Raw genomic sequence first — 15,240 nt, forward strand, 5'->3', positions numbered from 1 at the left:
AGTACATCATAGAAACCCTACACAAACTAGGTTTCTCAATCAACTACACAAAGTCACACCTTCAGCCGTGTCAAACACAGCAATACTTAGGGGCAACAATCGACACAGCAAAAGCGATTGCCACTCCAAGTCCACAACAAGTACAAGCATTTCACAATGTAATACAGGTCATGTATCCAAACCAAAGAATACAAGTCAAAATAGTAATGAAACTCCTAGGCATGATGTCCTCATGCATAGCCATTGTCCCAAACGCAAGATTGCACATGCGCCCCTTACAACAGTGCCTAGCATCACAATGGTCACAGGCACAGGGTCAACTTCTAGATCTAGTGTTGATAGACCGCCAAACATACACCTCGCTTCAATGGTGGAACAATATAAATTTAAACCAAGGGCGGCCTTTTCAAGACCCAGTGCCTCAATACGAAATAACTACAGATGCCTCCATGATAGGGTGGGGAGCTCACCTCAATCAACACAGCATTCAGGGACAGTGGGACTCTCGGCAAAAACAGTTTCACATAAATCACTTAGAACTATTGGCAGTATTTCTAGCGTTAAAAGCATTTCAACCAATAATAAGCCACAAACACATTCTTGTCAAAACAGACAACATGACCACAATGTATTACCTAAACAAACAGGGAGGAACACACTCAACACAGTTGTGTCTCCTGACACAGAAAATATGGCATTGGGCGATACACAACCACATTCGCCTAATAGCACAGTTCATTCCAGGGATTCAGAATCAATTAGCAGACAATCTCTCTCGGGATCAGCAACAAGACCACGAATGGGAGATTCACCCCCAAGTACTACACATTTTACTTCCACAATTGGGGAATACCACAAATAGACCTGTTTGCAACAAAAGAAAACGCAAAATGCCGAAACTTAGCATCCAGGTACCCACAAGATCAGTCTCTCGGCAATGCGTTATGGATGAGTTGGTCAGGGATATTTGCATACGCTTTTCCCCCTCTCCCACTCCTTCCATATCTAGTAAACAAGTTGAGTCAAAACAAACTCAAACTCGTACTCATAGCACCAACTTGGGCAAGACAACCTTGGTACACAACACTACTAGAACTCTCAGTAGTGCCTCATATCAAACTACCAAACAGGCCAGGTCTGTTAACTCAACACAATCAACAGATCAGACACCCCAATCCAGCATCGCTGAATCTAGCAATTTGGCTCCTGAAGTCTTAGAGTTCGGACACTTAGACCTTACAAAGGAATGTATGGAAGTCATAAAACAAGCTAGAAAACCAACCACTAGACATTCCTATGCAAATAAGTGGAAAAGGTTTGTTTATTATTGCCATAATAATCAAATTCAAGCTTTACACGCATTTGCTAAAGACATCGTAAGCTACTTGCTACATTTGCAAAAGTCAAAACTAGCTTTTTCATCCATTAAGATACATTTTACCGCAATTTCAGCTTACCTGCAAATTACCCACTCAACTTCACTGTTTAGGATACCAGTCATAAAAGCCTTTATGGAAGGCCTAAAAAGAATTATACCACCAAGAACACCACCAGTTCCTTCATGGAACCTCAACATTGTCTTAACACGACTCATGGGGCCACCTTTTGAGCCCATGCACTCATGTGAAATGCAATATTTAACATGGAAAGTTGCATTTCTAATTGCCATCACATCTCTAAGAAGAGTCAGTGAAATCCAAGCATTTACCATACAAGAACCATTTATTCAAATACACAAGCATAAAGTAGTTCTACGGACAAATCCAAAATTTTTACCAAAAGTCATATCACCGTTCCACTTGAATCAAACAGTAGAACTACCAGTGTTCTACCCACAGCCAGATTCTGTAGCTGAGAGAGCACTACATACATTAGACATCAAAAGAGCGTTAATGTACTACATTGACAGAACAAAACAAATTCGGAAAACAAAACAATTATTTGTTGCTTTCCAAAAACCTCATACAGGAAATCCAATTTCCAAACAAGGCATTGCTAGATGGATAGTTAAATGCATTCAAACCTGTTATCTCAAAGCAAAAAGAGAACTGCCTATTACACCTGGGGCACACTCAACTAGAAAGAAAGGTGCTACCATGGCCTTTCTAGGAAACATTCCAATGACTGAAATATGTAAGGCAGCCACATGGTCTACGCCTCATACGTTTACCAAGCACTACTGCGTGGATGTGTTAACAGCACAACAAGCCACAGTAGGACAAGCAGTACTACGAACTTTGTTTCAAACAACTTCAACTCCTACAGGCTTAACCACCGCTTTTGGGGAGATAACTGCTTACTAGTCTATGCAAAGCATGTGTATCTGCAGCTACACATGCCATCGAACGGAAAATGTCACTTACCCAGTGTACATCTGTTCGTGGCATGAGACGCTCCAGATTCACATGCGCCCACCCGCCTCCCCGGGAGCCTGTAGCCGTTTTGAAGTTGATCTTGAACATTTGTAAATTTGTAAATATATCACTTTAAACTACATTATGTACATACATGTTTACTCCATTGCATGGGCACTATTACTATAATACACAACTCCTACCTCACCCTCTGCGGGGAAAACAATCTAAGATGTAGTTGACGCCCATGCGCAATGGAGCCGAAAGGGGAGGAGTCCCTCGATCTCGTGACTCGAAAGACTTCTTCGAAGAAAAACAACTTGTAACACTCCGAGCCCAACACTAGATGGCGGGATGTGCAAAGCATGTGAATCTGCAGCGCCTCATGCCACGAACAGATGTACACTGGGTAAGTGACATTTTCCATATATGTATGTGTGTTTTCGTAAGAGTTGTCGTTCATTACGTAATAATTGTGCATATTCATCAGTTGTGGAAGATTTGCAGGTTATGAGGCTATAACTGTGTTTTGATTTAAGGTAGATCATAATAAAAATTCCCTGAGGTGATTTTGCACATTGAAAATGTGTAATAGACATTAGAAAATAGATTTGACTGTGAAGAGGGGAAGCAGTGAGATGGTGCAGAATACATGCTTCCAGTGAAGACTCAGACAGCAGGATAACAGTGGTGGTGACAGAGCTGGCACATTCATGAGCTAACAGCGTTACTGAGCGTGGAGCCAGACAATAATATTACTTATTGATCCTTATTCTCCATATGCGGACTTACCTGTGGCTCAGCTCCATAGTTTGGGTGGATGCTTTTAACTGATGTTGTTGGCTGGCTCTGCTGTCAGTCATGTTACATTCTGACAGTCCTGTATTTGCTTATGTCAAATTATACAATTATGAAATCAAGAATGCCTCCTCCCCGTGCTACTTTCACTATTTTTTTTTATAGTTGGGTACTTGGTAGTTCTCAGGAGATTTCTTACCTCCACCTCTAACCTCAGCAACTAAGATTTCCCCCATATGTGCCTATCCTGCATCATTTAGGGCAAGAATGGAACATCAGTGGGGTTCAGAGTCACGGCAGTTGCCCCTCCGAGGTAGCAAACTCTGTAAGAAGGATGTGTCGTCAGCTGTGCATATTAACACAGCAGCCTGGTACATCTTGCCTTTTTCTGTAAACCAGACTGATGCACATTTGATATTATTCCGCTGGGTTTGTTACAGTCTTATTGGTCATTGAGAGTGTGGTGCAGGTGCTGTGCATGTGAATTTAAAAAGGGATTTGTGCAGCTGCCGACCTCTTTATGAACATACAACAGTCAGCATACACATGCATTGGTCTTCTGAAGCCAGCAGCCCTCTCTGTGTCGCTTCATCCTTCCCGGAGTAAGGGAAGCGAAGGGCCAGCTTTACACGTTTTCTTTGTAGTTCGGCCGGGTCCAGTAAAAGGTATTTGTGTATCTTCAGTTGTACAAATAATGTCAACATAGTCATTCTCACAGACTAGTGCGTCAGTTATTTTGATGCTAATACTTTCACTATTGTACCTCGCTAAAGTGTATCGGAACTGTAACTATGTGTTCCTATTTAGATTTGGCTTAAAACATTTGGTGAAGGTATTCCTATGCTGCGTCCCTTGGAAGATATATGAATGTAAATGTTCGTAGCGATGGTGAAGGAGAGTTCCAATTTTAGTAAAGGACATGGAGATGCGGGTTATATATATTACGTTCCTCACTTTATTGCTCAGCAGCGCAAAACAACATTAACAGTAGTATTTTTGGCTGGGTCCAAACTGGGGTGGCATGGTGAGCAAAAGAACGATGGATTAAACCCAGATCTATGACTGGGGGTGAGTGTTTGACAATGTTCAGCATTCCGTCCATCACTTGTTGTTTTTGCTTTGTCGCCCTAAGTGGGAAGGGTATGCCCAGACGTGGGTCCCGTGCTTCCCATGCCACTGGATTCAAGCTAGCCTGGCTGATGAGGGGTGAAACCCCGAAACCGGTCCCAGGATGCTTGTTTCCGGTCCAGTGAGGACCTGGCTTGGCAGTTCGGTCTGGACTGTTCCCATGAGGAACAGGGTCAAGACTGATTTGCATATGGCTGGGTCCAAACTGGGGTGGCATGGTGAGCAAAAGAACGATGGATTAAACCCAGATCTATGACTGGGGGTGAGTGTTTGACAATGTTCAGCATTCCGTCCATCACTTGTTGTTTTTGCTTTGTCGCCCTAAGTGGGAAGGGTATGCCCAGACGTGGGTCCCGTGCTTCCCATGCCACTGGATTCAAGCTAGCCTGGCTGATGAGGGGTGAAACCCCGAAACCGGTCCCAGGATGCTTGTTTCCGGTCCAGTGAGGACCTGGCTTGGCAGTTCGGTCTGGACTGTTCCCATGAGGAACAGGGTCAAGACTGATTTGCATATGGCTGGGTCCAAACTGGGGTGGCATGGTGAGCAAAAGAACGATGGATTAAACCCAGATCTATGACTGGGGGTGAGTGTTTGACAATGTTCAGCATTCCGTCCATCACTTGTTGTTTTTGCTGTATCAACAATGGGACCACATGTCCGATGAGTCCTTCTAAAAAGAAATCCAATTTCTGTCAATCACAGCTCCCCAAATTCGCATAAGACAATCCACAGTGAGAAACACTTCCGCTTTCTAAGTGCAAACGTTAAATCACCAAAAGTCTTTCCAGTAGTACTCTTGTTTCTGTTCCTTTTCTAAAACAAACAAAAAAATAGCATCTGAGCCCCTTCACCAACAAATAAGCATAAAGCACTTGAGGTGTGAACATCAGTCAATCTAATATGATCACAGTATATATATCTTTAACAGATGTATACCATATCCAGGGCGAGTAAGTAATACTTGGTATTATCAATCAAACATTTATAGAGCGCTGCAATTCACCGATGAGGGTCTCGAGGTGTTAGAGCTGTATGCTGCTGCGTCGAGGTATGAGATACAACTTATTTTCATGGGACATGTGGTCCTATTGTTGATATTAGTTAATGTTTTGGGACTGCTGAGCAATAAAGTCAAGAAAGTAATATGCATAATCTGAGCTTCCGGTCACGAGAGTATTAGGGGTAACAGGTGTTGCAGCTAGAATTGGCTTTGAGATTGATGTTCTGTCCTCCATCAGAAATGGAGTCTTGTGGTTTTAACAGCATTCTTCAAACAGCATTTGCTGTTTTCATTGGCTATAGAATAATAAAGTAGTTGCAGACAAGGCAGTGAAAACAAACTGATCGAAATTTCACATGCCCATATATGCAGAATAGCATATTTTAAGGTATCTTTAATGAAAAAAATCACTGCACACCTTCTCCAGCTCGAATGTGATTTCCTCTGCACTGGGGCTCTGTCTAAATGCAGATAAAGGGCACATGATCTCTACATCTATTTGCCCATCCATAACCAAGTCCTGGCTGTGTTTGTAGTAGTCCAGAGGTGTCAGTGGGTCCATTGATCTCTGTGCCTGGGTGCCATAGTTGTACATGGAAACTTTTGTCTGGTGGTTTTTGTGTGTTGGTATATGCTCTGTCTATACATGAAAATCTTATTCTTACTCTGTCCGCGTAGGTGCATGTCAGGGAGGCACCAGGCACTCTGAACGGCAGTAGTAGCCGGCGTGCTGAACTGACACCCACAGCGGCATGAGTTCCAGAGGTGAGGGGGTAGCCCAACCCACATTGTAAAACAACTGCTTTCACCCTGATCCCTCAGTGTCTCCGAGTGCCTGCATTTTGGCATGCAGTCTTTGAAGAAAGTGTGATTGGCTGGTGGAGGAGGTGGTAAGTTGCCTGTGGGGCATCTTCCAACGTGGCAGGCCGGTTCAGTTGCTTAGACGCCATTTTATGGATGGCTGGACTCACCCCACCTTTCCAACCACGAATGCAGGTTCAGCCGGCATTGCACTTCATTAATTATCTTCAGTCCGTCTGTGCTGCCAGAGCCCCCCTTTCCCACTGCTTTGATACGGGTAAAAAGCAGTGTAGGTGTTATTTTATGGACATTAAGATCAGCTGCACTCGAAAATACAAGCTACTTGAATACTATTCATCAATTTAAACCCCAAAATGTAAACATCTGTTCAATGTCGAAGGCTCATTCGAAATGGGATGGTGCACGCCAATGCCTGAAGTTGGACATGCCCACTTAATAAGAGAACTTAGCCCAAACCGTTTTCTGCATCTGGTTTGTATGTGTGCACACACCCTGCTAAGTGATTTTTTTAACCTGTGGGATACATATACACTCAAACGAAAGATGTAAATTGTTCTGAATTCCAAACGTGTCCTCGAGTTTGGTGATTTAAGTCAACTTCTTGTTCTAAAAGAGAGGCTTTTCCGTTTGAACTTTCTTTGTGTTAGTCGTGCTTAACAAAGATTAAAGCAGAAGAAATCCCTCTTGGATTGTGGCTTACCTCATCAAAATGAAGGCACACAATTTCAGAAATATTTAATAAATAAGTGAACTGGATACTTTGAGGGCTTGTTGGGAAAGTGACAAAGGAGCCACGAAAACAGCCGGAGGCAGTGCCTTGAAGTAAAGAAATTATCTGAATCACTGATGACATGGTGCCCACGCACTTTAAGCTACTGGGCACCAGAGCAACTTACTTGTATTGCTTGTCGCAGTTTTTAACTGCCTTTTAAACTTAAGCCTTTAGAGTTTTGCAAAACGTGTAGCAGTAGACAAAAATATTGTCCACACCCAGTAGCGGCTCGCTTGGGTCACGCAGGGCGGGAATGATGCGCAGGGGTGGGGGGTTGGAGGGGTTTACATGTTTTAAAAAATTTTAAATACATTTTAACACACATCCATTCCGCTGCGTGTCGCTCCTCTCTTCCTTCTCTCTGCAGGCAGGCAGAGGTCCAAAAATTGAAATAACTGATGGTTTTCACAGGCAAAACCAGCTTTCATGCAGACCCATAATGCTTTCATCATAGCCCCTGAGGTAGTTATAAGGTTTCTCTAGTAATGTTAAGAGGCTACAATACGGAGCAATGGATGCTACAATTCCATTAAAGGCTCTAATCTGATAGAAACTTCTAGTTGAAGATTCCTTACCTTAGAATTTCCCCCAGGTGTCAGACTGGATCTGTAGATTTTTCTTTGAGCAGTACCTTTGGGTGCTGTCAGGTGGTGCCGGTTGACTCCGTATGCGTCGTTGGTATCGTGGTCGCCGTGACAATGTCGTGGTCGTATATAGGCGGCGGGCTGGCGTCCGTTCTTTTCTTTCCGCGCCAGCCTACGCACTGTTCCAGAGAGAGCTACCCTCAGTCGTTTTTTGACTGACTGTGACTGTTTTGTAGAATTATTTAGGTGCGTTGAGGATGTCATGGAAGACCAGTTTTAAGCCGTGTGACTCCTGTCACCTAATGATGTCAGTGACTGATCTGCACTTCGTGTGTTTGTGATGCTTGGAGCGCGACCACGACCTGAAGTATTGCTCTGAGTGCCGGGCCATGACCCCAAAGGCTTTGAGGGAGCGGTCCCTGAAGCTTATGATGGCCCGGCACTCGACTCTGCGGCGCCCCCGGTCTCAGTCGAGAGGGTGGGGATCCCAAAGACCGCTCACAGCGCCATCACCACTCCTCTTTGTCCCATTCAAAGTCCTCAGGACATTCAGGTCACAAGAAGAAGTCAAGGAAGACCAACGTTCTTCAGCTTCACCCCGTCACTCAGATGATGCGATTCAGTAAGGGTGTCGACGCTCTAGGCCTCCTTCTTCGGAGCCTGTTTCTGGGCTGACTCTGCACCTCCCTGAGTTTCCAGGAGCTGGAGCAACCCCTGCCCAATAGAAGGAATTCTGAGGCCATGCGCCTCATGTTTGGGCAGGGCGACCGCCTGCCTTTGGACTCAGTGGGATTGTAGGGGGCGCCCTTGGGTTCCGCGCAGGCATCTTCGGCCCCAGCTCCGGATGGCCCCTCAAGATCCGTCGTAGGATCCGTGCCAGCGCCGGTAATGCCAGCGCGACCTCCCATGGCACCAGCAAAGACGTCAATGCTTCCGATGTCGGTTGGGCCCACGATTTACGTGGAACCCATACTTATACCCGACTCCGACCCAGAGTTAGACCAACTTCGCTAGCGCCAATTTAATCTTTGACAGGGCCTACATTCCCGAGGTTGGATCCTGACCCTTATTCTTATCGGTACGGAATGGGGAAAGTGTGGAGGGGTCACTGGGCGCTTTAGAATTCCACCTGGAAGACCCTGAAATAAACTGGGCACAGGAATTGGGCGTAGCTAGTGGTCTGGTTACTTCGCCTGATGCTGGCGTGCTGTCTCCCCCTACTGTAGCTACGGAGGAGGAGCGTCATACTCTGTGGTGGTGAGAAGGGCATCTGAGGTCCTCTGTCTTGAGCTACCTTCTGTGGCAGTCAGGCAGTTCCTGACTTAGGTGCTTCAGCCTGGGGCTTCCACCTCAGAACCCCCTCCTACCTTTTAATGAAGCCTTCACTGATGTCCTTCTGTGTGCCTGGTCTAAAGCCAGCACAGGGGCTCCTGTGAACAGGACGATCGCTCGCCGCCATCAGCCAGCGCTGTACGACCCTAAATTCCTTACCCAACCTCCTACCCTGAGAGCTTTGTCATCCAGGCTTCTTCTTCCTCGGTGCATTCCCATTTGCACCCTTGGATAGGGAATCAAAGAGACTGGATCAACTTGGGAAGAAAATGTTCTATTTCTCCAGTCTGGCATTGCTGTCTGTGAGCACCGCATGCCTTTTGGGCTGCTATTCTCATACCCTATGGGATACAGTCACACAGGTGCTGCCACAGATCCCGAGGAGATCCTGGCCATACTGTCTCAAGCTGTATCTGACGGGAGGGATGCAGCCAAGTTCACTGTACATTGTGGGCTGGATACGACCGACTCACTGGGCTGATCGGTTGTGTCAATGGCGGCCTTTCGGCGCCACGCCTGGTTAAGGACATCTTGCTTTTTGGGGGATGTCCAACAGTCACTTATGGACATGCCCTTTGATGGCACCCGTCTCTTCGGTGACAACGCTAATTCAGCGCTGGAGTGCTTTTACGGAGTCCCGGGCTACTGCTTGGCCCTTTGGCCTCGCAGCTGCTCCTTGACCCCACAGACTGCTTTTGCCCCTTTGTGGCTACAAAAGGGGCGCCCAACCGTGTCCATTCCCATCCAGCCACTGTGCCATGCATGATGCCCAGCCTATGCGTGGCCACAGATGCAGGATCCCATGTGCTCGTGGATGAGGGAGCCAACTGTCTGCCCAGTCACCAAATCTTCCTAGGCAGTCACTCCATCCTGGACCAGTTGGTAGCAGGATCCGCCATCACCTGCCCTACTGGGTGGGGTTTGCAAATAGTCCAAAGGGGCTGCTCCTTCCCCTTCGAGATTACCCCTCCGGCCATGCCATCACCCTACAATCGGATGATGTAGGATCACCTGGCCCTTCTCCACGCAGAGGTTACGGCTCTCTTGGTCAAGGTAGCCATAGAGAGGGTCTCCTTGCCAGAAGTAGGTCATGGTTATTATTCAAGCTACTTTCTGGTTCCCAAAAAGGACCAGGGTCCTATCCTGGACCTCCGGTGCCTCATTCTCATCCTCAAAAAGGAGAAGCTCAAAATGCTCACTCTGGCTCAGGTCCTGTCTGTACTGGACTCTGGAGACTGGATGGTAGCATTGGACTTGAAGGACGCCTACTTTCATTTTCCTATCCTGCCTGCCCACAGACGTTAACTTGTGATTTGTGCTAGGTTACTAGCACTTTCAGTTCACCAAGCTACCCTTCGGCTTTACCAGCGCCCCTCAGATGTACACAAAAGTGATGGTGTTGGTTGCAGCTCATCTGTGCAGGTCAGGGGTTTTAGTCTTCCCCTACTTCGACTGGGTGTTGAAGGCCAGCTTGCCCCAGGCTGTCGACTCTCACCTCCAGACTACGACAAACCTCCTGCATTTGAAGGGGTGTACTATAAACATGCCGAAGTCGCATCTGACTCCCTTCCAGATGCTCCCTTTCATCGGAGCTATTCTGGACACAGTGCAGTTTCAAGCCTACCCTCACGAAAAGCAAGTCCCGGATATTCAGGCTGTGATAGCGATGTTTCAGCCTCTTTCCTGGGTTTCGGTGAGAATGACTCTGAGGCTGCTAGGCCTCATGGCTTCCTGCATCCTGTTGGTGGCACATGCCAGATGCATATGCAGGCTCTTAAGTTAGACCTGAAGTTCCAGTGGGCGCAGCATCAGGGAATCTCTCTGACATGGTCCAGATCTCAGAGTGAACTGCGCAATATCGGCTGAGATAGCTTTTGAATCGCGATTGGGTCAGAGGCAGATCCCTCTCCCATCCCCAACCAGATATCACAGCGGTGACTGATGTGTCACTCCTGGGATTGGGCAGCCATATGGGGAGGCAGAGATCAGAGGTTTCTGGTCTCCGGCGGAGTCCGGGCTCCACATCAATCTTTGGGCGATCAGGCTTGCTTTGAAAGCATTCCTTCCCTCTCTCCAAGGGAAAGTGGCGCAGGTGTTCATGGACAACACCACCACCATGTGTTGACGCAACAAGTATGGCCGAGCGGGGTTGTGGACCCTTTGTCAAGAGGCTCTGCGTCTCTGGACATGGCTGGAACATTAGGACATATACCTGGTGGTTCATCATCTGGCGTCTCTCTGAACGCCAGAGCAGATGAACTCAGCTGTCGATGTATGGTCGATCACGAATGGCGTCTCTATATGGAAGGGGCACCAGGTCTGTTTCAGCAGTGGGAGAGCCTTGGTTAGACCTGTTCGCCTCTGCAGAGAACACGCAATGTCAGCTGTTTTGCACATTGACGTTTCTAAGGTGGCACTCGCTCGGTGATGCTTTTCATCTCGAGTGGAGCTCAGGCCTGCTTTCTGCCTTTCCGCCAATACCACTTCTGCCCAGAGTTCTGAAGAAGATCAAGAACGACCAGGCCCAAGTCATTCTTATGGCTCCGGGTTGGACACGAAGAGTATGGTATCCCAAGCTTCTGAGCATGGCCATCGATCCTCCGATCATACTGCCCCTTTGGGAGGATCTTCTGTTTCAGCAGCAGGGGACAGTTCTCCACCCGAACCTGTCCAGTCTCTGCCTCCTTGCGTGGAGATTGAGCGGCGGCAGTTGACAGCCTTCTGCCCGAAGTCTGCAATGTAAACTTGGCAGCCAGACATCCCTCCACCAAAATAGTATGCCTGTCATTGGAACAAACTTGTGGCATGGTGTACCAACAAGTCTGTTGATCCCCTTTCTGCAACTCTGTCTGAGGTTTTACTGTTCATACTCTCTCTTGCCCAGGACTCTGCTTTGGGCACCCTTAATGGCTACCTGTCTGCCCTCTCTGCCTTACTCAAACTGCCAGATCAACCATCTTTGTTGAAATCTCCCATCATTGGGAAGTTTCTTAAGCAACTCACTCACATGTTCCCACCTACTCCATTCATAATGCCACAATGGGATATAATCCTGGTACTTACATACCTTATGTGTGTTCCTTTTGAGCCACTACATAATTGTCCCTTGCGGCTTTTCACTTTAAAGACAGCCTTTCCTATTGCCATCACCTCTGCTCGCAGAGTGAGTGAGCTTTAAGCTCTTTCTTTAAATCCACCATTTCCCTGTCCATCCTGACAAAGTGGTGCTTTGTGCAAGGGCCTCTTTCCTCCCCAAAGTGTTCATGCCCTTTCCTGTAGGTCAATCCATCACTTTGCCTACTTTTTACGCACCCCCACATCCTTCTCATGAAGAGGAGAGACTCCACCGCCTGGATCCAAAGAGAGAGTTGATGTTCTACCTCAATCGTACCAAAGACTTCCCGGTGAACAAGCAACTCTTTGTTGGTTATGTGGGTGCGAAGAAAGGATGGGTGGTGCAGACGCAGACCATATCTCAATGTGTTGTCCTCTGCATCAAGATGTGCTACACTTTGGCGACAAAGCACCCTCTGTGGGTTTGCATGCTCATTCCACCAGAGCAACTGCTGCAACCGCTACATTGGCACGCGGAGATCTGGTCCTGGACATCTGCCAGGCAGCAATGTGGCCGTCCCTGCACACGTTCACAAAGCACTACAGCCTGGATAGTCAGGTCTGTAGAGACGGCTACTTTGGCCGTTCGGTCCTGCAGGACTTTTTAGTCTGATCTTGGTTCATAGCTCACCTCCGACGATGATATTACTTGGGTATGTATTCTAAGGTAAGGAATCTGCAACTAGAAGTCTCTATCAAATGAAGATGTTTCTTACCTTTGGTAACAAATAATCTGGTAGAGACATATTCTAGTTGCAGATTCCTTACTTACCCACCCATCCTCCCTGCTTGCAAACTGATTTCTAGGGTCAGGGACTCCCTTTCACGGCACTAGCTTTGGCACACCAATATCCGTGTTCTTCATGGCTCCTCGCTACTGGCGTGGGAAGTCATTAAAAAACTGATGTCAGCACGCCAGGGTGGTGCCTATATATGACTGCAACGTCATCATGGCTGTCACGGTGCCAACGAAGCATGTGGAGTCACACCACCTGACTCCATGCAAGGGTACTGCTCGAAGAAAAATCTCCAGGTCCAGTCTGACGACTGGGGGAAATTCTAAGGTAAGGAATCTGCAACTAGAATATGTCTCTACCAGATAATTGGTTACCAAAGGTAAGTAACTTGTTCATTAGGGCAATTAACAAGAGCCTGCCATATAGAAATCATATATATATATATATATATATATATAGATATATATTTATATATACACACACAGCCCTTCTTGACATTAATTCATCTTCTTTTACCTGATTTTATAGAGGCTCTGTACCTCAAGGCTCACCTTTTTTAGCATCCACATTGCTGCCGGGGACGTTCTGTCATAAACCTATCGTTGCATTTTAGATGCAGTTTTCGTTAGGTTATTTTAATTACTGTGGATCGTACTAGGTGTATAGTTGGTGCTGACAACCACCACTTAAATACATTATACTGAGGTCAGCAGCAGCATGATAAAAAATTACATCGACCAGCAAAAGAGAGAATGATAGCGAAAGAGCCTATACTTAGGCTTAAGGTAATTAAAATTGGTAGTCATACATTTCCAGAGAGAATCCTTGCACATCCGGTTGAACTCAACTTAGTTGAGTGAGTAAAATAAATTTAGAAAATACAATAGTCCTCTTGGAATATGCGTTGTTGCTCCACAGGATGGCATGGTCGTAAAGTAAACCTTGTCATTAAGGAAGAACAGTGTTTTTGTAAACTATTTATGATGTAGACTGCTGCTTCCTTGTAAAGCTTTTCACATTCTGCAGTTCTAAGTTAAACCAAAAGCTTAAAAGTGCAATATGCTTGCTTTGAAACTTATTTTTAAGAACGTTAGGTCAGTTTTTAACTTTAGCCTTTGAGGTCGCTTCAACTGTCTATGACTATTATTTTCCAAAGAACAGACATAAATTATACAGCTATATAGAGGGGATTTGGTCAGCAGGCTTCATCCATTGATCTATTAACTCGCGGTTCGCATTTTGCTATCGCCCTTCGTAGCATACAGCGTGGGGTAATAGGTCAGCCCACTGGAACTATTAGCTCCCCTCTGTTTGAATGACAACCTGTGCACCTAAAAATATCCTTTCTCTTCAATGATAAACATAGACCCAAACATAGAGTGCGTTTTCATTTTGTGTTTATATTACCCTTAAATGGCATGTATTTATTTTGCCAGCACTATGGGTTCTCGGGTAGATGGTAATTTAATTTCTGTCTTAGTTTAAAGTTATCAGGCATTTAGGTGACTTTATAAAATTGCAGGTGCTTGCGATTTGGGTGCTGATTTGCTAGTGATTTCTTCTAATCTCCTTCACAAAAAATAAAATGCATGGCATAACTGAAGTTAGTTGGTATTAAAACAATAATAGTAAACGGGCCACATAAGTGATTAATTTCTAAATGTAAAATTTGTAATGCAGGCATGTGGCAGCCACGTTTAGGTATCCGCATGTTTTCTTTTTGTGGCACGTTCTTGAAATAAAATAGTAACTAACCATCACACCAGGCTGAAAAAGCCAGATCAATTGGCTTTACCCAACCTTTTTTAGAGGGTTTCTTGGTTTCTCATTTTAATTATTTTAATTGGGACTAATAAGGGGGATTTAATGTTATTTCTAAGGTATAGTGACCAAATGTGTTTTGATTGTGAACCCTGAGTTACATTTTAGGAGCTGACATTTTTCAAGACCTTCTTAAAGATGCGTTTGTTGTTTGTTCTGCAATAAAATGGTTGCTTGTGAATTTTAAGGAATTTACGTTGTAGATCTGTCAAAGGGCTCCTCTTATCAGTGTGCTGAGTTCTGGTATCGGACCAAGCTCCCGGGTTCCATTTCACCTGATCGAGTCATTCTTTCACAGTGAGCTTAATGCGAGTCGAGGTGTTGAGGTCCTGTATTTAGAGGTATCACATTAACGACAGCACATTATGTGGTAGAGAGAGTGGGTGGAGAAGTCGATAACTTCTTTGCCCACCCTGTTCCTGGATGTCGACTGCCAGTTCACTCCCAGGGAGGAATTTTTCGAGGCATCGCATGTCAGAGGTCCCTTTACTACTGCCTTTGGCATTGCAGCCATTTGCAGAATTCTACACTATATAGAAGCCATCTCTCCTGTGCACCACAGACTTTGTGTGCAAGAGCGCCTTCTGTTAGGAGGCACAACCTGCTGCAGCGCCTGGCACCTTCTGTTGCCTATACATACACGCAAGTCTAACGCTTTCAGATTCGCGTAGGACACCCAGGATCGCATTTTTCTTTTATTTATTTGTTTCATTGCATTTTTACTGGTATCTTAGTGGGATTTACCTTTTAATCTAATTGATATGAAATAAATCCTAA

General features: G+C 45.7%; 1 protein-coding gene across 1 annotated transcript in view; it reads left to right on the forward strand.

Annotated features, from left to right (window-relative positions):
• The window catches only part of VPS35 (VPS35 retromer complex component), a 361,777-nt gene that overhangs the window by 311,851 nt on the left and 34,686 nt on the right, over positions 1-15,240 (forward strand). The window lies entirely within an intron of this gene.

Source organism: Pleurodeles waltl, chromosome 12 (genome assembly GCF_031143425.1).
Source record: "Pleurodeles waltl isolate 20211129_DDA chromosome 12, aPleWal1.hap1.20221129, whole genome shotgun sequence".
In the NCBI taxonomy this organism is placed as follows: Eukaryota; Metazoa; Chordata; class Amphibia; order Caudata; family Salamandridae; genus Pleurodeles; species Pleurodeles waltl.